This window comes from Protopterus annectens, chromosome 13.part0, assembly GCF_019279795.1.
Source record: "Protopterus annectens isolate FY-2018-M chromosome 13.part0, PAN1.0, whole genome shotgun sequence".
In the NCBI taxonomy this organism is placed as follows: domain Eukaryota; kingdom Metazoa; phylum Chordata; order Ceratodontiformes; family Protopteridae; genus Protopterus; species Protopterus annectens.
This window is the reverse complement of record NC_056747.1, coordinates 211,497,051-211,519,841: the sequence shown is the minus strand read 5'-3', so window position 1 is coordinate 211,519,841 and position 22,791 is coordinate 211,497,051. Positions and strand designations below refer to the sequence as shown.

The 22,791-nt window shown below is 39.7% G+C and overlaps 1 protein-coding gene across 1 annotated transcript in view; it reads left to right on the top strand.

Annotated features, from left to right (window-relative positions):
• The first annotated feature begins 15,189 nt into the window (after nt 1–15,189).
• LOC122787160 (nuclear factor interleukin-3-regulated protein-like) overlaps nt 15,190–22,791 on the top strand; it is a 134,773-nt gene continuing 127,171 nt past the window's right edge. The window contains exon 1 of the mRNA XM_044053736.1: nt 15,190–15,403. The gene's annotated coding sequence lies outside the window, so the exon portion shown is untranslated. The remainder of the gene's footprint in view (nt 15,404–22,791) is intronic.

Here is a 22,791-nt window from a genome sequence, read left to right as displayed (position 1 = left end):
AGTTGAGAGAGAGGCAGTGGTGAGAGTTGTGGGGGGAGTTTGTGATGAACCTTGCTATTTTGTGGTAGGTTTGTTGGAGTTTGGTCAGGGTAGTTGTTTGAATATTAGTTAGAATAGGGTGGCATAGAGAAGGGAGGGAAGAAAAAGAGCCTGTGATAGGGACAGTCTGACATCATAGGTCAGGAATCTACAGTGCCGGTAGAGCATGCCTAGCTTTTGGTGAGTTTTCTTTATACTTTGTAGAATGTGTAGGTTAAATTTAAGTTTGTCATCAATGATGGCTCCTAGAAGTTTTGTGTGGGAGGCAGGTTGTATTTTGGTGTTATTGGAGGATGAGATAAGAAAGTTAGATTTTAGGTCACAGAGTGTCTGGGGAAGAATAACAGAAGTTTGGTTTTCTTAGGGTTTAGGATAAGCAGATTTTCAGCTAGCCATTTTTCCACTGATAGAAAGGTGTCCTGGGTGAGTGTGTGGCGGTCAGAGATGTTATTGGAAGAACAGATGAGTGTTGAATCATCAGCATATTGGACTAGTACTGATTGTTTGCAGGAGGTATATAGTTCATTTGTAAAGATTTTGAAGAAGAAGGGACCCAGGATGAAGCCTTGAGGCACCCCAGTACTTACAGGGAGGTAGGGTGAGCAGGCAGAGAGCCAGCGAACAGATTGCTGTCTGTCAGACAAATAACTAGAGAAGAAGGTAAGGGTGGAGGGAGCCAGGCAGAGGTTAAACAGTTTAGTCAGGAGTAAAGGGTGAGAGACAGTGTCAAAAGCTTTTGAGAAATCGAGAAAGAGGCTGGATACTAGTAGGTTTTTGTCCCGAGCTTCAGCTATTGTGCGTGTAAATGACAGGAGAGCTGTAGAGGTGCTGTGGTTAGGGCGGAAGCCATGTTGAGGGGGGTGTGAGGAGGTTCTGTTGGAGGAGATAGTGAAGGAGTTGAGAGTGTACACATTTTTCCATAAGTTTGGAGAGAGGATGGAAATTGGGCGATAGTTTGAAGGTTCTGTAGAGTTTCCCCCTTTATGCAATGGGGTGGTGAAGAAGGATTTCCAAATATCTGGCACAGTGGACTCTTGGATAGATCTATTTATCAAGATAGATACTGGATAAGCAATGGATTCAGCACCTAATTTGAGGAAAGTGGGTGGTAGGTTGTCAGAGGAGGAAGAGCAAGGTTTTAGTTTTAGAAGGAGTGACTTTATATATGAGGTTGGGACTGGTTTTAAGGAGAAGAGGTTACTGTTTAGAGGCTTGGGAGGGACATAGGTGGTGTTTGTGCAGTGGTTTGCAGGAGTAAGTTTTTGGACAGTTTCAATGAAGTGTCTATTGAGAAAGGTAGCAGTTTCTAGTGGGCTATTGTTTGGGTAAGGAGAGGGGTTTGATGGGGACCCTGGATTGAGGATTTTCTTTAAGGTGGACCAGAATTTCTGTGGATGTGTTTTACAGTTATTCTGGGGAGAGTTATAATAAGAATTTTTGTCTTTACAGACACATCTTTTGACAAGATTCCGAAGTTCTTTGTATTTGAGAAGAAGGGAGGCTTGTTTAGTCTTAATCCAGGTTTTGTCATGGTTTTGCATGAGTGGTTGCTTCCTTAGAGAGTCAGGGGCAAAGTTAGCCTTGATTCTAATGCGTCTTATAGGGGATAGGGAGTTGAGAGTATCAAGGAATATGCTATTAAATTTGCGAACAGCAACATTCAGAGGCAGGTGTTTAAGGATGGACCAGTTAATATTACAGAGGATAGAGTTGAATTCACCCAAATTAAAGTTATGTAAGCTAAAACAGTCCCTATAGAAGTGGGGTTTGTCTGCTTGTGGAGAGTGGTGATGTATGCTAGTAGGAAGGTGGTCACTCAAAGAGTTTGGTAAGGTAGTTAGGTTGTGGTAAAGGTTGGGAGAGTTAGTGAGAATCCAGTCGATGGTGGAAAAAGGAAGAGGTGCTGTTGTGTAGGTAAGTAGGGGATGATATCAGCTGGTGGAATCCATAGAGGGTGATGGAGATCAGTGGGAGTTAGTGGAAAGTTTGGACCAGTCTATGTTAACATTGCCTAAAATGATAGTTTCATAGGGTATGTTGAGAGAGAACCAAGAGAGGATGGATTCGAGGATGGGAATATTATTTCCAGGTTAAATATAAATCGAGACAATGACAAATGTCTTATGGGAGTTAGATGGCAATTAAGGATAATTAGTTCAGCTGGGTGGAAGTCAGGAGTAGGTGTGCTGATGGTAGAGAGGTTTAGGCTGTTTGAGTGGAGAATGGCAACACCACCACCCTTTTTACTGAGTCTATCAGAGTGATAGATGTTGTAACCAGGTGGCAATATTTCTTCGTTAGTTATGTGTGGTTTTAGCCAGGTTTCTGATAGGGCTAGGATATGCAGGGTGTTTTGAGCTATCCAAGCATGTAGTTCAGTGATTTTGTTTGTGAAGCTTTGTACATTCAATGCATAGATAAAAAGGTGTTTGTACTGTGAGGTGTGTTTTAAGGGAGGTTGAGCAGGGAGTGGGTTGTGGGATAATGTAGGGGAGGAGGGGCTGTTTGTGGCTGTAGGGTTTAGGTGTGGGAGGGTGGGCCATGATTAGGATGAATGTCACCAGCAAGAATTAAGTTGCTGTGGACTGTGGTAGATCGTGTTACTGAGAAATACTGGTAGTGGAGTTTTGACTTGGGTATATAGTAGGGGGTGGATGTCAAGTATAATAAGTTTATGATAGCAGTGAAATGTGAGTTTGAAGAGAGATGGGGAGATTATGATGGGGTAGGAAGGAGAGAAAGATTTGATGCTAGATGTGGTAGGAGAAATTAGACATGGTTGGGAAAAGTCTACATGATAGCAGGTAAGGTTTGTGAGTAGTGTTAGGATTGGTAAAGAGAGAAATAGAAGGAGCATGGTAAATTAAGGTTATGAGTATAAGAATGAGTTATAACTTACAAACAGGTTGGGTGTAGAGAAAGTAGAATAAGTAGTGATAGTGTAAGAGGTGGGAAGTTTGAGCAGGAAATAGAGATGTTAGTGGTTAGATAATGTCAGAAGGAGAGGGAGTAGAGGCAGACAGGAAGTGGAGTGTGGATTGATGATAAGTACAGGAAAGAGAGGGACAGGTTACTATAAATGTAATTGTAATGGTGTGGGTGGGAATGGGGGTAGGTTAGGGGAGTGAAGTGAGCATAGCGAATGGAGCGTGGCCCACCAGCAAGAGCTGCAGAAGCCATGAAAAACTATCAGGAGAGCTTACAGGTGAAGTTCAAGAGGAGACAGGGACATCTGGAAGAGGAGAAATAGAGAGCAGGTACAGGGGAGAGAGACTGGAACAGGATAGATTGCAGGGAGAAGGAAAAATAGCCACAGGAATAAAGACAAAGCAGTAGCAGAGGTCAGCAGGAAAAAGTAGTGCAAAAATGGCAGGCTAAGGAGAGGGTTAGGTAGAGATAAGGAGCATAGAGAAATATGGTCTCTAAGAGCAGGAATGTCTAGTTAAAGGCAGGGGGAGAACAGCAGAGCAGGAAGAAAATGGAGATATTGGGGAGAGGCCCGCTGATGTGCAGGAGGCAGCTAGTAGGGCAATAAAAACAAGGAATACAAAAAGAGTTTTTGTAAGGTACAGAAAGAGAAGTATTAATAGGACATACTCTCAGGTGTTATATCCAGAATGAATAGAGGGAGGCAGTCTTCAATATTAGGTCCAGGGTACTGTTAGTTTCCTGCGGGGTAAGCCAGTGAACTTGTGAAAGGAAAATCTGTCCTAACCTATAAAAAAAGGACAAATAAACAGCAGTTTCAGTAAGGGTACATGTAGACATTAAAGCCGCAATTTTTTTTAAAACATGGCAGCTAAGAACAGAGAAACAGAAACATTTTTAACACATTTGTAGTCATGTTTTGGCCAATAAATAGCATAGATAAAGCTAAAAATTAAATACAACTAATGGCATTTAGCACTTAATCTATCTCCATACATAAGTGAAATGGTGAATAAATGAAAAACAAAGCCACCGCAGGGTAGTATAATAACCTTTTCTAAAAACAGGATAAACTAGCTTAAAATGGCAATGCGTTTTAGTCTTGTGCTGTCGTTAGGTCGCTACAGGTCAGAGAAAAGCAGATAGGCAGGTTAGCTTGTAAACCCAGTCACAAGGCAGAGAAAAAAGCAGCAGTAAAAAGGACACCATTTAGCCATGTGGGGGCCGAGTTAGGAGTGTTACAGATTACACTTATTCAGAAATAATAATAAAAGCCATTACAGACCAGCAACAAGGCGGCGGAAGCTGAAATCATGTACAATAAGGACGCCAATCAGCCACGTGGAGCCAGATAATGGAGTATTACAACTACAACCCTATTATAAGATGATATAATATAAAAAGCTCCTTAAGAAACAGTAAGGGTGGGTGGAATCTCTGTCTTCATCCACATTTGGAAAACATCATGCACAGAACATGAAATTATTGTCTTCATGCTTGCATGTAGCTGACACTGTATTTCTGCTACACTCAGAGCATGACACAAACTGGAGTACATCAGACATCATGAAACTACTAAGTAATACTAACTCTTGTCCTCCAGCTCCAGTAATCAGAACTACCTTAACTACCTCTAAAAACCTGGCCTCATTTATAAGCATAGTTTAACCAGTCTAATAGATAGAAATATGATCTAATATCCAAGGACTTCCAATTCTTTGTACAGTTTTATTTACATTTCAGAAAACTTCACTGAGAGGAGAAAGGCACAGATGATGAAAATATGTTTTGTAGACTGATGATATGCAACCAAATCTATCTGATAAGCATCAAGGTACCTATCAAAAGTTGAACAATCCATTATTGTTGAAGCAGCATTTAATTATGTGACATTATTTTGATAATCCAAAATACACAGACTTCTCTTGTAGTTTGAACCCAAAGGCAGCAAGAAACAACATGAAATGTAAGAACTGGATTTATTAAGCGCTTTCGTTTCACTGCAGTGGAAACTTCATCAGAATACAAAAAACCTCAATAAGATCTCATTTTTAAAGTCCTTCTATGATCTAAATGACCAAACACCAATTAAAACTCATCAATTAACTATTTAACGAATCAACCTATGAACTCCCCCAAGTCAAAACAAAAACATAAAAATAAAAATAAATACAGATATAAAAATCATTATAAAATTACATAATAAATTTGCATCTCAGTAAGCCACGGTGGTGGAGCGGTAGCATCGTTGCCTCACAGCAAGTGGTTCTCCTGTTCGATTCTCGGCTGGAGCGTCTTCTATGTGGAGTCTGCATGTCCTCCCCACGGTCGAGTGGCGTTCGAAAGACATGCATAGAATGAGCGTGCCTTCACTGAAGGTTGGGCGTCGAGCTGGCACCTCGGCACCTGTAAAAAATCTACTGCCAGTCATTAGTGGACTGGAGTTACGCTGTGGCAACCCCTAACCGGGAAAAGCCGAAAGAAGAACAATAAAATTACATCTCTGTGTGTTTCAGTTTTAATAAACAATTGAGCAAGTTTTAATAATAATCTGCACTTTAATGGCATTACGTTTTAACTGCTATTTAAGTTCACATTTAAGTAAATGTTTGTATGTTACAAAACCTCTTTGATCTCTCAAAATTTGTTCTAGAACAGTAAACTTTAAAGAATGTAAGGGAAATTCAACAATATGTCTACCCAATGCATTTTTATGTAATTTTTTCTTATACATAATAGGTGTTCATACACCCTTTCCTTGAACTTCCTGCTAATTTTACCCACATAAAATGAGTCACATTCTAGGCAGGAGGCAAGATAAATTACATTAGATGAATCACATGTATAGCAATTTTGTAACTTTAATAACAACATCGCTGACAACAAACTTGTGTCCTGTTAAAATTAATGCACACGGAAGCACCGGCCACACATATACATAGCTTTTCTAACAGTTTTAACCAACACTGAAGATTCCAATAAGTTTTTAAAAGATTTATCTTTTTTTAAAAAAGATCTTAGGGCATTCATCCACAACCTCCAATATTCTGCTATCACAAGCCAAAATCGACTAGTTACTCCTCAGACAGTTAACCACATGATTAGTATCCAATGAGTAAGTCGTAATGAAAAACTTTTCATTCTTATCCATGTTTTTCTTATCACTGATGTCTGGCTCTAGCTCAACGATAAGGGGTTCCACACCTTCCCCATTCGGAATAGTATAATTCCTAACCAGAATGGTATCTTGAGGGCCTAATATGGGGTTATACACACCATGCAACATCTTAAAGATTACCTCTTCCCTAATATTATTAAGAAACACTGTACTTTTGGACATTGTACTTCCATCTCTAGAATATGCCACTTTCACAACACAGCAGGTAAATCCAAAAGGACAAACGAAGGCAGGAATAAATCCAACAAGTTTATTGACTCAAACAAGCGCTTCCGTAACTAGTACTTCATCAGAATCAATACAATATAAAATACACCTCCATCTCTAGAATGTTATACTTGTGTACCAGAAGTGATTGAGTGTATCATGAGGAGCTTTCCCTTCTCTGAGGTTGTACAATTGTGGACTTAGTATGCCTAAGGCTCAAAAGTCAAACCCACCCCCATAGACAGCACAATGAACAAGAAACTAAGGGTAATGCTGCTAAACGCCAGAAGTCTTAACCTCAAGATGCACGCACTCAAAGCTCTCCTCAGTATGGAGAACATCGATATCTGTGCAGTGACAGAAACCTGGTTCAAGGCTCCAGAGAGCACCCCAGCAATACCAGGCTATACCTCATATCATGCTTTTCGGCCCCAAAACCTGGACCGAACCACAAAAGGAGGGGGAGTTTCCATATTTATCAAGGATAGCCACACCTCCAGGTTAGTGGCATTGCATCGGAGACCATCCATGTGCAACTAACAGTGGGCAAGACTGCTTTTCAGTTTATAGCATCCTACAGACCACCCTCTCAAAGTCAGGAATCCCATTCGGCTTTCCTGAAAACATTGGAGAACATGAAGATCTCTCCGAACACCATTATATTGGGCGACTTCAACTACCCAAACATTGACTGGAAGCACTACTCAAGCCCCAGCACCTTAGCCCATAGATTCCTGGAAATTATAAACTCAAATGCTATGGAACAACTAGTCACCACTCCCACAAGAGGGGACAACATACTAGACCTGATCATTACCAACATGGGGACTCTATGCTCCACACCAGAAGTATATCCCTCATTGGTAAGATCAGACCATAAATTAATTTCACTGGATGTCCACATCCCGACCCTACCCCAGCCCAGAAAACCACAGTGAAAAACTTCTCAAAGCAAACTTCTCACTTCTCAAAACCGAAGTGGAATCCTTCAAGGCCCCAGGGCCAGTGGAAACTACAGCCCAAACTGCAGAATCCTATATAAATGCATTCTATGGACATCTCCAGGAATGCATGGATCATGCTATCCCAAACAAAACCAAGACCCAATCATCCAAAGGCAGGCGTCCAGTCTGGTGGACCCCTGCCATAAATAAACTGTACAACAGAAGGAGGAAGCTACTACATGATAGAGCAAAATCCCTAATAGGGAAGGCATCTCTGATCAGTACTAGCAAAAAATTACAATCCCTCATAAAATCCTCCAAGGCCAGCTTCAAGAAAAAAATTGCACAGGACACCAAAGACAATCATAAGGCTTTTTCAGTTATGTTAGAAACCTGGGATGCAACTCCCATACTTGTTCTGAGTTGATTCTAAACGACAAAAGTACACTGAACCCACAGACATTGCCAATATCCTGGCAGACAGGTTCAGTGCAAACTTCTCTACCCTCCCCAAAAGAGCAAATATCTATCCGGCAGAGGGCTGCCTCCCAAACATCTCAGATGCTCAGGTGAAGGCTGCCCTCTCCAAAGCAAAAAAACACTGCTTCCATGGGACCAGATGGCGTCCCAGGTTGTGTCCTACATGAACTACAAGAGGAACTAATCCCTCAAATAAAACAGCTATACAATCTCAGCCTCACTACAGGATATGTGCCCACAGAATGGCGTACAGCAACAGTGGTCCCACTCCACAAAGGTGGAGCATCTACGGACCCTGGAAACTATCGCCCCATAAGCCTGACTAGCTTAGTCTGCAAGGCTATGGAGAGGATCATCATGGAGATCATAAACAAAGACATTGGGGACCTACAGACACTAGATCCTACCCAGTTCGGCTTTGTCAAGGGCAGATCCTGCCTTTTGAACCTGGTTGACTTCTTTGAAACAGTCACCAAAGCCATAGATGAAGGGAAGGTAGTCCACACAGCCTATCTGGACCTTGCAAAGGCATTTGACACAATACCCCACTCGGGCATCATAGATAAGCTATCCAGCTTAAATATAAACCCCTATGTCACAAGATGGGTGCAAATTGGCTCAAAGACAGAACCCACAGAGTGAGAGTTGCTGGAGCCATGTCAGACTCAAAACCGGTCACAAGTGGCGTCCCACAGGGTTCTGTCCTGGGACCACTCTTGTTCGGTATATACTTTTCCGAGGTACAGGCAAACGTGGGAGGACTATGGCTCACCAAGTTCGAGACGACTGCAAACTGGGCCATAATCAACTCTCCAGCTGACACAAACATCCTTCAAAAGGTCTCACAGAGACAGATAACTGGTGCCAGCACCATGGTTTAAAGCTAAATGCCAAAAATGTATAGTCATACCCTTTGGCAAAAACAATGTGCCCACAAATTACCACATAGGCGGAAACCCATTAAGTACAGAGAAAGTTATTAGGGACCTGGGGACCCAAGTTGATAGCAATCTCTCCTTTGAAAACCACATTGCCAAAGTGGTTAGAAAGACCTTCTACATAGCCCACCTCATCACGAAGGGTTTCACATCTAGATCAAGAGAGGTAATCGTGCCCCTTTATTCATCCCTCATCAGGCCCATCATAGAATACAATGCCCCTTTTGGGATGTACCTTACCCGACACCTGCAGCAATTAGAAAGACCCCAAAAGTATCTCACCAAGAGGATCAAGGGTCTCAAACAGCTGCCATATACTGCTCGGTTAAAAAAACTCCAGCTCTACTCAGTTGCATACCGCCTACTTCGAGGTGATTTATGCCTGACATACAAAGCTATGTCAAATCCAGAATTAATGGACATGCTCCACCTCAGTAAATCTAAATCCCTTAGAGCCACACGCTCGAGGGACTTGAACCTCAGCACAGAAATAAATAGAACTTGCTGGAGGGACAGGTTCATAACCCAGAGGCTCCCTTCGCTCTGGAATAGAATTCCAGTTCATGTGAGGCAGAGCACCTCACTGAATCTCTTCAAGAAGAATCTCGATAAGTGGATGGGGGATCGTAGGTTTGTCCCAGGGATTACTCCCGTGTCACTATTAGACAGAGGCACAGTAAACTAAACCTTAAAAAGGGCACAGTATACTCAAATCAAGGGGTGGCGTAAGCCATACAGAATCGGGCTAGGCTTATAATTGCCCCAGGGCAGATAGCCTAGTATGAACCTATGAACCTATGAACCTATGAACCTAATTAAGGGCCTCACACAAGGGGAGGCTTGCCTCCATGCAAAAAGAAAAGCTTTTGGAAATGTCAATTGCTTCTGTGTTTTTTTCTTTTAAATGAAATATACAGCCCCCACTAGCACTTATATGAATGATTCTTATTTGAAGTGAAACTTCTTAAGGCACTGTAGTGTGAGTATGGAGTGAAATGAAACGGAAGTCAGACTCTGCCCACAGCTAATCTCATTCTGTTTGAAAGTCTGAGTCTGGAACAAATGACCAGGTAGGTAAATCAATACCAGGTCAAGGAATCCAGCACTTAAAATAAATGTCAAGTTCTGAAAAAAAAAAAAAAAAAAAAAGCAGCTACATTACACAACACCTTCAAAGATTACGGATTAGTATTTTCTTTGCTTTAAAAGAAATCATTCATTAGCTTCCTTCAAAAATAATAATTCTACAGATACAGGAAATAGAAAATATCAATATGGGGTTATGACAGTACAGCTTCCTGAAGGACACTAAGTCATAAGCTTGAAAATTAAACCTATGAACTAGACAGCTGCCAGCTAATAAAAAACAGCAACATAAAGATTTGGTGACCAGTATCTGAACATTAGTTGACAACTGATAAGTCATCATCGAATCAAGCCTTCATCCCTCCCACAAGAATACTGAAATGGATGGTGTGTGTAGCAGATGAAACCACTTATAGCTAGATGGTGGATAAAATAATCTGGTCATACAGTAGGACAAAAAATGAATAACCAAAAACAAGCGTAAAACCATGCAACTCAACTAAAACCAAGGAATCCAGAAAAAGGTTCACGTAGGGTTTGGGAATACAAAAACTGGATAGAATGCGGTAATGCTAAGAAGTGGCAATAAAACCATGTATAAATATATATCCTTTTAAACCAACATAGTTTTATTAAACAAAGTTAACTGCTTGCATCCATAAACTTATTAAAACTTCATCAGAACTAATTGATTAATGAAAAATTCACCATTTATAACACTTTTGGTATAATCGCATGATCATTGCAAGAAAAAAAGGACATCCTGAAAAATATTGTTTTAAATAGAATGGTCTAACCAATGTAAGTGTCAAAATAGTGAATTGCATTATTAAAACCAATAGTTTTGCATGAAATTAAAATTCAGTTAAAAAGTACTTATATGTTTTTTTTTTTAGTAGTATGAATTGAGTAGGTTGAAAATATTTATAAGTGTACTAAATTCATCATTCCTGAATATCAATCAAAAACATAAACATAAATAAATATTCTTTGAATAAATAACTCAAACATTAATATGTTATAATAAAAATCTTATCACAGTTTGGCTGCTTTCAACCTCAAGACAGGGTTAATCGACATATATTCATTTAAACTCGGTGGTGCTGTGGCATTCAGTTTTAATTAGCATATTAGTTCTCTCTATTCATTACAGGTCTCCCATTGTCCACCACTCACATCTGAGATGATAACCCAACAAACCCAAATATGTTTACATAAGATATTTTTCCTTCTAATATCATAGCTGTGTTGAAATATTCTCTAAGGTAAAACTCTTTTGTTTTATCTATATTGAAAGAGGACCAGCTTCCACAAATAGCCACATGAGTCTGTGGTCCCTGTCTTACACAATGTCTCCTTCATCTGAATCAAGGCCCAATGGAGAGGGACTCCTGGGTAGTATTTAAGCTTCAACTGTGCTGCAGCTGGCAGAGATGTCAGCTGCACAATTCCATCCAGTACCAAATCCTTGTGTTACCCTACCTTTTGTAACTATGCCCACTGTTGCTTGTTTGCCCTGTCATCCCAAACACCATCGTCTGCTCTCTGTTTGCCCGACATCTCCTTCTTCACTGTGCTCCTGATCCCTCATTGTGTCAGCACCTCCATTGTCAGGTTTGTTTGTCATTGCTACCTACCCTAACCCTCTTATCTACCTCCCTTACTTCCTTCATCACTTACCTTGTCATCATACCTCTCAGTTGTGTAGCATTTGGTGGGACACCCTTAATTTGTTCTACAACTCCCTGGTAAAACTGGAAATTATTGAAGTGAAACTTCTTAAGGTATGGTAGTGTGAGCTCGGACTGCAACAAAAAGTGAAACGGAAGTCAGACTTCGCCCACAGCTCTGGGCACGGTACTGCGAGTTCACTACACAAAAAGGTAGTGCAAGTTCCATATCAAACTATGCCACTTTTACAGCTCCACTAATTGTTTTAGTACATATACACACTCTCACACACACACTTAAACACAAAGTGATCAGAGCTCTGAATATGCTCAATGAAAGAACTCTTAGGATCATCAGGCATCAGTTTAGGATGATGACAGTGTGCACTGTAGTGCGAGTTCCTACTCAAACTACATCTACCAGTTTTACAGCTGTACCTGTTGTTTAAGTATATACACACACAAACACACACACACACATTTAAACACAAAGTGATCAGAGCTCTGAATCTGCTCGGTGAAAGAACTCTTGGCTTCATGCAGGCATCAGTTTAGGATGATGACAGGACATACTTAATACTGCAGACAATTTCATAAAAAATCTAGGATTATAAGTGTATTTGCTTATACTGTACTTTCCATTTGCTTTTCTTTGCACTTCCGTATAGAAGTTTCACTTCTACCATGTACGGCAACAACTCACATTCTTTTTTTTTTTATTTCATAAGAACAGAACATTCAAGAATACTTACATTATTAAATAACCAAATAACCAATGAATACTTACATTATTAAATAACCAAATAACCAATGTTAGCCTAGAGAAAGATACATTTATTTTTTTTTTTATCTCAGTTTGTTGACCAGGGTCTATAACAATGGATCAAATACACTAAATATCGAACTGCCGGAAATCCCAAAACGCAGGTAATAGAAACTCGTATGAGATCAATGTACAGTGAAAATCGAGAAATTTACCCTTTCCTCACTGTAGTGCTATCTCAGAGTTAGTATATATATTTAGTATGGGTGTGGGGGGGGGGGGTGCAGTGCAGCCCTCCACAAAATGGGTTTCTGTTACCTGAATTTTTGATTTTCCAGCCATTCAATATTTAGTGTATTCTATCCGTTGTCATAGAGCCTGTTGACCAGGGTAGTGGACTGCTCAAATTGGACCAGTTCAACCACATCCAAGGAATTACAATGGAACATAGAAAATGCAGTACATCATTCCAAGAAAACTTTTACAATTCAAAGTAGTGCAACAGTTGAATGTACAAGATGGAAGGAAATGTAAGATAGAGTCATTTATCTGCGCACAGCTCATATTAAACAAAGCATAAGGATGTCCAACGTAGTACCTTCTAAGGTGGAGTTATAGATGTGAAATATATTTAAAGCACATGTGGCTTGTACTAATAGCACCAACGTTAAGATAGCAGGGAGGGTAATGTGATAGCTAATATGTTACAAGAGGTAATAGGTTAAATGGGGATATGTTAGTTAAGAAAGCTTAGAAGTGATGAGAGAAAATTTAGAAGACAAGACAGTCATGGAAGACTCACTGGATTATAAGGGATTACTAGGCTAACCACCCCAGTGGGCCTTTTCAAGCCTAGCCATACACCTCAAAAAAATTGGCCGGGATTTGTTCCCATAGGTTTTATGTCACTATATATTACTTGAGCATGAGTGATCAACCATTTACAAGGTGCCACTCTCTAATAAAGATACAAGTGCTAAACCAGAGGTAAATTTAAAATTTTTTATCCACTGATCAAGTTGTGCTTTAATGGGTGCAGGGAAGAACTCTGCTTAATGTTGATGGGGAGCCTGTTCCAGAGAACGGGCAGTCTTTGAAACACTTGCCTGTCCATCCAGCATGTCTTACTTATGTTGTAGATGTAGTTTAGTCTGTAACTTTTTCTTTATGTGGCCCTATCCCTCTGGACAGTTGGCAAAGTGCCAGGGGAAGGGATGTGCAATGTGTTGGCCATAAAGGACATCTCCCTCTGTACTGCAAAGAACATTAACTTCAAGCAGCCCTAAGCCTTCCCATAAGCACAGATGGTGGTTTCCAAGGTGGCCAGAGGGAAATGTTACCTATGCACCTATGAACGCAATGTACCCTTGATTGCATGCAATTCTCTGCACCACCAACACTAGAAGAAGTAAGTGGGCCACACTGCATCACTCAGCCACTGTTGCCTTGCTCCTCAATTACCATTGCCACTAATTCAACTATGGTCTCCTGAGTCACAGTCACGGCTCCATCTCTACAAACCACAGACCGAAACTCTGTAATTTTTAACCCTTAAAGCTGACCAATTATTAGGGTCGCCATCTTTTTAAAAACCCAAAGTGGGACAGTTTATGAAATATTAGGTTTTACAGGACAAAATGCTCATAACCATTCTGTTTGTCAAAATAAGAGCTCATTTACATATTTTGGCATAGAATAATTGCTATTAAATGAAACTTAAGAAATACTTTTTCCTTAAAATTTCAGGCCATTTGTTGCCCTCCCACCCCCCAGGACACAGGTGCTCAAATAGGGACTGTCTTGCTTAAAGAAGGACGAGTGGTAAACCTCCCAATCATTTGTATAGCAAGCAGGAAAAGTAGGGTACCTGTACAGAAAAGAAGAAACAAAGACAGCTACCCAAACATTTAATGTGGGCAGAATGCAAAGTTTAGGCATAAACACACACACACACTCGCTTTAGGCAACTAGAGGCTGCTACTAACAGTAGTAGCTGTCTTCTCTCATCTCTTTAGTTTCTATTTTTCTTAATTGAGGTTGTATGCCATGTTAGCTACTTGCACACTGGATTTCCTTCTTTGTACAAAATATGTCATACTGCATTACAATGTTAACACGTAGTGCAATAGGATCTGTATATTCAAAGCCCAATTTATTCATATGCCAGTCACACTTAAGAGAACATGCATAGCTAATGGTACTGATCAACTGCAACCACAAACCTCAGAATTTTCTTGTGATAAGCCATTCATTTACAATGCATTGAGCAATGCAATAAAAAAAGTTTGAAGTTCCTTTGAGCAAGTTATGTTTTAGATGCAACTATTGTCAGCTAACAGTACTACTGTAGAATGGAAGTGTGGATGGATCAAGTTAGAAATCTCTGTTTTTCTACTTCCTTTCCTCTTTTGTAACTACAAAATTCTTAACCAGAACGTTGATTCCCTTACATTCTTTTATATTTTTACAGGAGGAGTCGGACATTTAAGTATTCGTGGTGTCGCTGGCAGGTATAGCCAGAGTCAGTTTTAGCCTGCTGAAATGCGCCAGCTTGTGTAATATATTTATGTAGTTCTGTTGTTTGGCACATCTAGTATCACTTTGAGTTTGCTTTATCTGTGATGTTGTTAAATATCACAATGGGTGTTCTGTTTGAAATCGTGATCCTAATGCGCTCCATAGCTGCAGCATACACTAGCAGGTGAAGGGGGTGAGTGGTATGAGGAGGCAGCACTAGCACTATCTTCACTTATTTAACAAAGTATAATGAGTATGCTTTAATAACAGACGTCAGATACACCTCGAAGTGCACAGAGTTTCTCTCTGACATACATTATTATAACGGTCCTCCTGAGTCCTCTGCAGCATAATTACGGTGAAAAGAGGACTCCTTGCTGGCAGTTTGCGTAAGTGGTTTTATAACAAGTGATCAGGTTAAACTGAGCGCTGTTTGTCACAGCTCCTTACGTAGTCATTACGTGACCTCTCTCATACTACAGTGCAGACGCATTATGCAAAGAAGCCTCACTGACCCACTGACACACTTCTCATGGGAGAGTAAAGAGAGGTCGCTCAGGAGCCGGGCTCAGTTCTCACAGCCGTCAGCTGAGGTGGGCTCCCCTTATACATTGTTGTGGGGGTCGTGGCCGCGCACAAAGGACCAGCTTTTGGTAAGTACTTAAAGGAGGTGATTATGTTGTGGAACTAAAAAGACTGTTTTACAAACTGATGCTAGCATAAGGTTTCCGGCGTTTACTTCACGTTTTCTCGGTCTGATGCTGCTTTTTAGGTTAGATAGAATTAACTGAAAGGCAACGCTGAGGAGTTTTCAGATCTGTTGTGTTAGCTGCTGTGTGCAGTATTTCTTCCCTGCAATTAATATTTCATACATGCATTCAAATGGAACAATGGCTATCACAAAAAGGCACAAGTGTGTGGAACAAGGCAGCTGTAGCGGTGCTGCTCACATTAGTAAACCCCATAAAGGCAGATCCAGGACGCAGTGCTCTTCAGTTACTTATGTATGTAGTTTTATTTCACTTGTGTGTGATACTTAACTTCTTATACTTTCCATTCAGCCACTATAATGAATCTTGCCTCTGATCTTACATATTGATCCGTGACCAGCAATAACAATCAAGGGTGTTAAATACTAACTGTATGTATTTTATTTTACTGACCTCACCCGATGGATTTAATCGATCCTGTTTTGGAGAGAGTCCAGGTGCTGATTGTGTGTGTGTATACACACACACACACACATTCCGGCGATTGTGTGCCATCCTCTGCGTTTTACTGACCTGCGGCTTGGGTTTACTGCTGTCCACCTGGAATCGGTCCTCCGTTACTGTCGCCTTGAAAAGCTACTTAAGTCCGAAAAAGAGAACTCTTGGCACATCTCCATGGGGCTCGGATAGGGCAGGGGTCATAAATTAAATCAGGCTCTTTTTAACTGATTATCTTGTGTAAAACCTTGAATTGTAGCATTAGTTTGTTGCGACAAATTCTCATCAGGTCGGGCCATCCAGGGTGAACAGTGTGGAATGCTCTCATATGCAACCTGCTTTAAAATACAAGTGCCTAATACTACTGTTAATAATAATAATGAACAGCTTTAGTTAAGAGGGTTATTTTAAATGTCAAACAACTGTATTGCTAATTATCACCAATAAAACTGCCTTTTCCCCACTCAAGACATTCTTAATTCACAATTAAATATGTCTGATTAAATATGTCTGAAGTGCACTAACTTTGCTGTACTAGAAGCTAAGCATTTATATGCAGGTCTTATTGTCATAGACCTACCTTCTTAACCACCTCACTTTTACCCTTTCTCTGTCATTTGTGTGTTCCTAGGAAGTGTGTGATTAATCATCATCGGTGCTGGCAGCATTCAGCATTCCTTTGGAAACTCTAGGAAAACTTGCCTTGGGTACTGCCTGTGTAGCCCCCCCCCCCCCCCTACATCTTATGGTGTTCCTTGTCAGATAACTTGTTTCTGTGAAGGTCTTTAAACTGGACTCATTCCTCCCTCCCCACATTTAGTCATTTAGATGCAGATTAATCACTCAGGGCAGGTAAACGACGCCTATGTAGTACTGGCACTTGCTCCTGCTGCAGTAAAGCAGGTACATGCGATTTTTTTTCCAGTTTGCACCAAGTTTAAGAGGTTTCAAAAATGTTGGCAGGACCCGAATCCTATCATCCAGTATTATATAGCATTTAGAGAACTGGCGACTATTGACTGTTTTGGTAAGTAATATAGTATCCAGCTTATGCACACACTGAGGTAAAAAAAAGGGGGTGGGACGCTTTTGGGGAAATGGGAAATCTCAAAAAAGTCAGTGTTCGGCGTCGTAATAGACACAGCGCTGGCAATTATTGAATGATTTTATACAATATGAGGGGAATAGACAGACTGCAGCTTATAGTGAGTGATGTATGACTTGCAAACTTACTTCCTAATTTACTGCTTGTATGTAAGCTAACATTCCATATATTTGTGTCCAGATTTTTGTCTCACATTTTTGGTCTATTCCTCATACAATTTGTGATTTTCTAGCAAATCCCTGAGATTGAAATCACTAAATAATGAGATATAAATTTAATTTCAGACTTTATAGCCTTCGGAAAATACGTTATTCTACCAACTTTCTAAGTTTGTAAGAGCAATATTTAAAATATGTCCCTGTTTTTGGACTTTGCTCCACCCCTAGCCTCATTGAGGCTTTGTCCAGACGTCTTGTACCAAGAAGTTGAGAGGTGTGCTAAAACCCAGAATCTGCAGACTTCTTTTGAGTTACTTCTGCTCTTGCATTCTTCTCAGATTTCAGGCTTACAAACCAGCAATAAGGAAACATAAATGCCTCTAATTTCCAGATGTTTATAAAATTACCAGGTTAGTTTGCATTTTAGCATATGTACAGTTTCAGACACATTTTCGAGGCCTGACGTTATTGAATAATGACAAATTGTTTAAGTTGTCAGACTTCTTACCCTTCAGAGAATGCAAGCTAATACAGAAACTGTGTGAACAGAAATTAAATGTTGACCCGATTATGTGCCTTTATCCCACCATTTTTGTTGGCTTTGTCCCCATCTCTTGCGCTTAGATGTTGGGATGTATAGTAAGCAAATCTACCCACAACTGCAAGAAACCCTATCCGTAACAAAGACAAGGTTTTGATGCCCCTGATCACCCCGCCTTGCTTCCCACTGGGGTGCTTGGTAAAAATGTCCAGATCTGCTGTTCGACACTACAGCTGTATGTTGTCTTCCTGTTGTGCAGAAGGTAATGTTTCAGTTGGACAAGGAAGTTGAAGATCTGGTTGTATTCTTAAAGGGGCTTATAAATGTCTTTGCACGGTGCTAGGCATGCGTCTCAATTGTCCAGATGTTCTCAGAATGTCCAGAATTTTGCCTTATATTTTCAGTCTATTCTTCATATAATTTGTGGTTTTCTGTCTAATCACCAAGGACTGGTCATTAAATAATGGCATACATTTTGAGTGTTAGACTTCATACTCTTCAAAAATGCATACTAACACAAATCCTGTTGTTCTAGAAATGTTCTAAGTTTGTAAGAGCAATATTTAAAATATGTCCCCATTTGTGGATCTTTGTGCCCCCATTATTTTAGGCTTTGTTCAGATTTTCTTGCACAAAGAAGTTGAGACGTATTATGTTAGGAGCTTTAAGGGCGCCCACGGAGTCCAGTCTTTTCTGTAACAATTATTATGGGTTTCCTGTTCAGAAGTGTAAAGTTTTGAACGGTAATCTGCCCTGGAAAAAATGTAGTGGTATCTTGACAAATTAGTGAATTATTTATTTTATACCTCAATCAGACTTAACTTTGTGACCACCTTGCTGCCGGAAACAAACAATTTGTAATGCACCGAAGAATCTCCCCAGAAATATAATAGCAATGCTAATAATAAAAAAAATAATAATAAGTAAATAGTTCTGCTCTCAGGACTGTAGTGTATGCAGACATTTCTGTTTTGTGTTTAAACCTTACATTCATAGTTCTCCAGTTATATGCTATTTTGAGTCTTAAAACGTTCAAGTTCCACAGTGAAAGGTGTTTCACATTCACTGTTAAATGTTTTCATCCTACTTCTCAACTGTTCAGATTTTTGCCTCATATTTATATTCTATTCCTGATATAATTTAGTTTTCTGGCAATTTACCGAGCATTAAAGTCACGAAATAATGACACATTCGTGTTTCAGACTTCATATCCTCAGAAAATTGCATGTTAATGCAAAACCCGTTAATCTTAACAACTTTCTAAATTTATAACAGCAGTATTTAAATTTTGATCCTATTTTGGGGCCTTTGTCGCTCCATTATTTTATGCTTTGTCCAGATTTACTGTGCGAAGAGGTTGAGGGGTATTCTTTAAACACCTTTATTGAATTATCACTTATGACATAGGCACCTTTATATTTATACAAAAGTAATCGAACAGTATTAAAATAACAAACATTAGTTTTCATACTGGTAGATTAACATTATAATTACTAAACTCTTATTTTGAAGAATTAAGATAATTCAAAGTAAAAATGACCATGTGGTGAACTTTCCTAGATGAGGTGTAACTGTGTATGTCATTTTTTTGCCACCTGTTCCATATTATCAGAAGTGGTGTTACACGTACTGGAGAATGATACACGGTCAAGAGTAATGCTTATTTTGTGCACCTCACCAAGCATGTAATACCAAAGAGTGAACGTGTCTGCAATATCTTCTCTGTGTTGTTAAATGTTTGCATCCAATTTCACTTTCCCCCATAAATTAACTGAAGGGTCGCATCATCGCAATTATCGTAGGTTGTGTGCAGATCTGTGTTGCATGCATTAGCGCGTGTGCATACCTGTACTGCATGCACTGCTTTAGGCTGTTACAGATGTTCTGGTCTGTTGGGGTATGTAGGTTCTGAAACATGTTAAGTAAAACAAAATGCTCATATTGCTTATGCCTAGGCACACACCTCGGCTCCCTTCCTTTCCGGAGAGATCATATGTGTTTGCTGATAGATGCCTTCCTTGGACATATGCCTGTTTGGTAAATATTCGTGTTCTGAAAACCGACTATGACAATCTGATCATATTGTTTAATTATATTGCTGGCAATCTGCCTGGTCTCTGTTGCACCTGCTATTAGTTCATTCTGTAGTTATTGCCAAACTGTATTTGTCGAGAGAAAAACGTGAGTGGCAGGTAATGTAAAGAGCTGTGCAGTGAACAGAGTCCCTCGGTTATACCCACGTCATACACAGACGTTAGCAAGAACAGTCGTGTACAGCAAATGACACGAACTGAAAAGTATGCCTGATCCGTTCAACGTGCATGTGATAATGCTTGGTGTGGGTTTGTGTTTGAAGCATAAACACGCTGGCCTGTTTGAAAGCTACTGAACTAGTGAGATGCACTTCATTTTAAAGTGATAGCAGCCCAAGTATGTCCAGAGTTTCACAGAATGTCCAAATTGTGGTCTGTTTCTCGTAAAATTCCGGGGATTTCTGGCAAATCGCCGATGATTGAAATCCCTAAATAACGAACATATATACGAGTTTCAGATCCTTCAGGAAATGCATGCCAACACAAATTCTATTATTCTAGCGACTTTCTAACTTAAAAGAGCAGTATTTAAACTCTGTCCCTATTTTCGGGCCTTTGCACCCCCATTATTTTAAGCTCTGTCCAGATTTCTTGCACTAAGAGGTTGAGGCGTGGGACCTTAGTGATGTATTTTTCTTTTTCGTTGATTAGTTAGAACGGTTGTACGACAATGGAGCTCAGGTTTTAAGTGTTTAAACTGTTCAGCCCGTAGAGGTAAATGTAAAACCACCAATGTAATGCTATTGTGTCACGGTTTTGAAACGGAGTAGTATACAAATAGAGGAATCTAAGTTAACTGTTGACGTGTTACTTGTTTTGCTTATAATTATTTAGAAACAGTGTAGCAGAAGAATGCATCTCTGTACAAGTAAAAAGGGAGAAAATGAAAGGCAAAGAAAATTGTGTCCATTATGTGGCAAGTTGTTTCATGTAGTGTCGCAGTATCTCTTTAGTATGTCTTTTATAAACAGAATTTGAGTTGCTGTTGTAAGTAGCAGGTATGCAATTGCCAATTTAAATGATTCGATGGGTTTTTGCAATAGGTCATGATGGTGGTTAAAATTATAGTCCCATCCTGCTGTTTTATTACATATTGGACTTCACACAGCTTGCAGAACGTCCATGATTTAGCCTTGCACTTTTGTCCTGTCACATTTTTTTCTTGTCCTACATCACTGATTACAATCGGTCAGAAATGCCAGACAATTACAGTTTAATATTTTTTAGTGTTTAGAAACTACATGTTGATGTAAACTTGACTTATAAGACTCAGTTTCTGTGCTCAGCATACGCAGACGTTTTCTGAAATTGACCCACTTCTCATACAAAGTTAAACACAGCAGTTTTTCATCAACATGCATTTTCTGACGAATAGATAATAAACTAATGACTGACATCACTGTCTGCAATCCTTAATGGTTTACTAGAAAATCAAATCAGGGGTAAGGAAAAATATGTATGAGGCAAAATTAGGGCGAGTTGAGAACTGTGCAAACTACGCATGGTGTTCTGGTAACTATTAAAAAAAACTGTTCCCGAGTTTGGGACTCCCCTCTTTCCCGGTATTTTTTGGCTTATTCCTTCATTCTTGAGCAAATATGTTGAGAATTATGCGTGTGGTCCCTTACAGATATGAAGTCTAAGATCAGAATAAGGTGGCAAGATTCAATGTCAGTGGCCCAGTGAAACCATTGTTGTTTTCTTGACATTTAAAGCAACAGAGAGAGCAGGTAAAGTAAATGCAATTGGCAAGTAAAATAAAACTTCATTGTAAATGAAAAGAAAAAAAGGATATGTAGAAAAGCTCGAATGCAGTGTGTGTGTGCGTGTGTGTGTGTGTGTGTGCGCGCGCGCGCGCGCCAGCGTTTTAATTACAGCTAATAAAGGAATGAGAGAGGGAAAAAACACGGAGGGTTTTATGAACAGCATAAAAAAGGCGGCAGCACACCAAGCTCTATTCTTTAGTACATATTATCCTTTACAGTTTTTCTAATGTGAGCTTTTCATACACTCAGTCATAACTCTCAACTGTCCAGAATTTTCGCAGTTTCCATATTTTTTGCCTCTTTTTTTGTCTAGTTCCTCATACAATTTATGTTTTTCTGACAAATCACTAGTATGATCTGAAAATTAAACTCCCCAAATAATGAAATGCCTTTGAGTTTCAGACTTTGTCCTTCAGAAATTGCATGCCAACACAAATGCTGTTGTTCTAGCAACTTTCTAAGTGTATAAGAGCAATGTTAAATGTGCCCCTATTTTTGGGTCTTTGTCCTCAGATTATGTCATGCTTTGTTCAGATTTCTTGTGCCAAGAGGTTGAGAGGTATGCACCCAGTGTGTGTCAATAGGCTAACGACCACAAGGTCCTTTTTTAAGGCTAGCCATGCATCTCAAGTATCTGATAAGTTCAGATACCCATAAGTGTAAGCAGGGGCTTTGGAGATGAACCATTTGCAGGCTGCTTGTGTTCATTAGAGGCATAGGTGCCAAACCAGGTATCACTAGTAACAGCGCAAGCAATAATGCCCAACAGGGTGGGTGTTAATGTGTAATTAACACCTGCTGCACCCCCGGAAGGGTATTAATTACACATTAACATGCACCCTGGAGGGCATTATTAACATAGTGAATGAGCTTTCTTGTAAGCCTGTTCTGTTTTACTTACTTATTTTTAAGCACTATTTTTTATATATATTTTTGATATAAAATAGTTTCTCCACATAATGTTGCAAACTTGCTGTAGTATTTGTAAGTGGTGATGGAGGAAGCATTTTACATCCAAAGTACAATACTTTAAAAATGTCAAGGTATTTAGTTTGTTTATTTTTTGGTTCCTTTGCCGTAAAACATTTGGTATATTACTATTTATTAGATATTGATGTCTCTAAATGATGATGTAAATTTGACTTTCATACTTTATTTTCATTTAGAAAA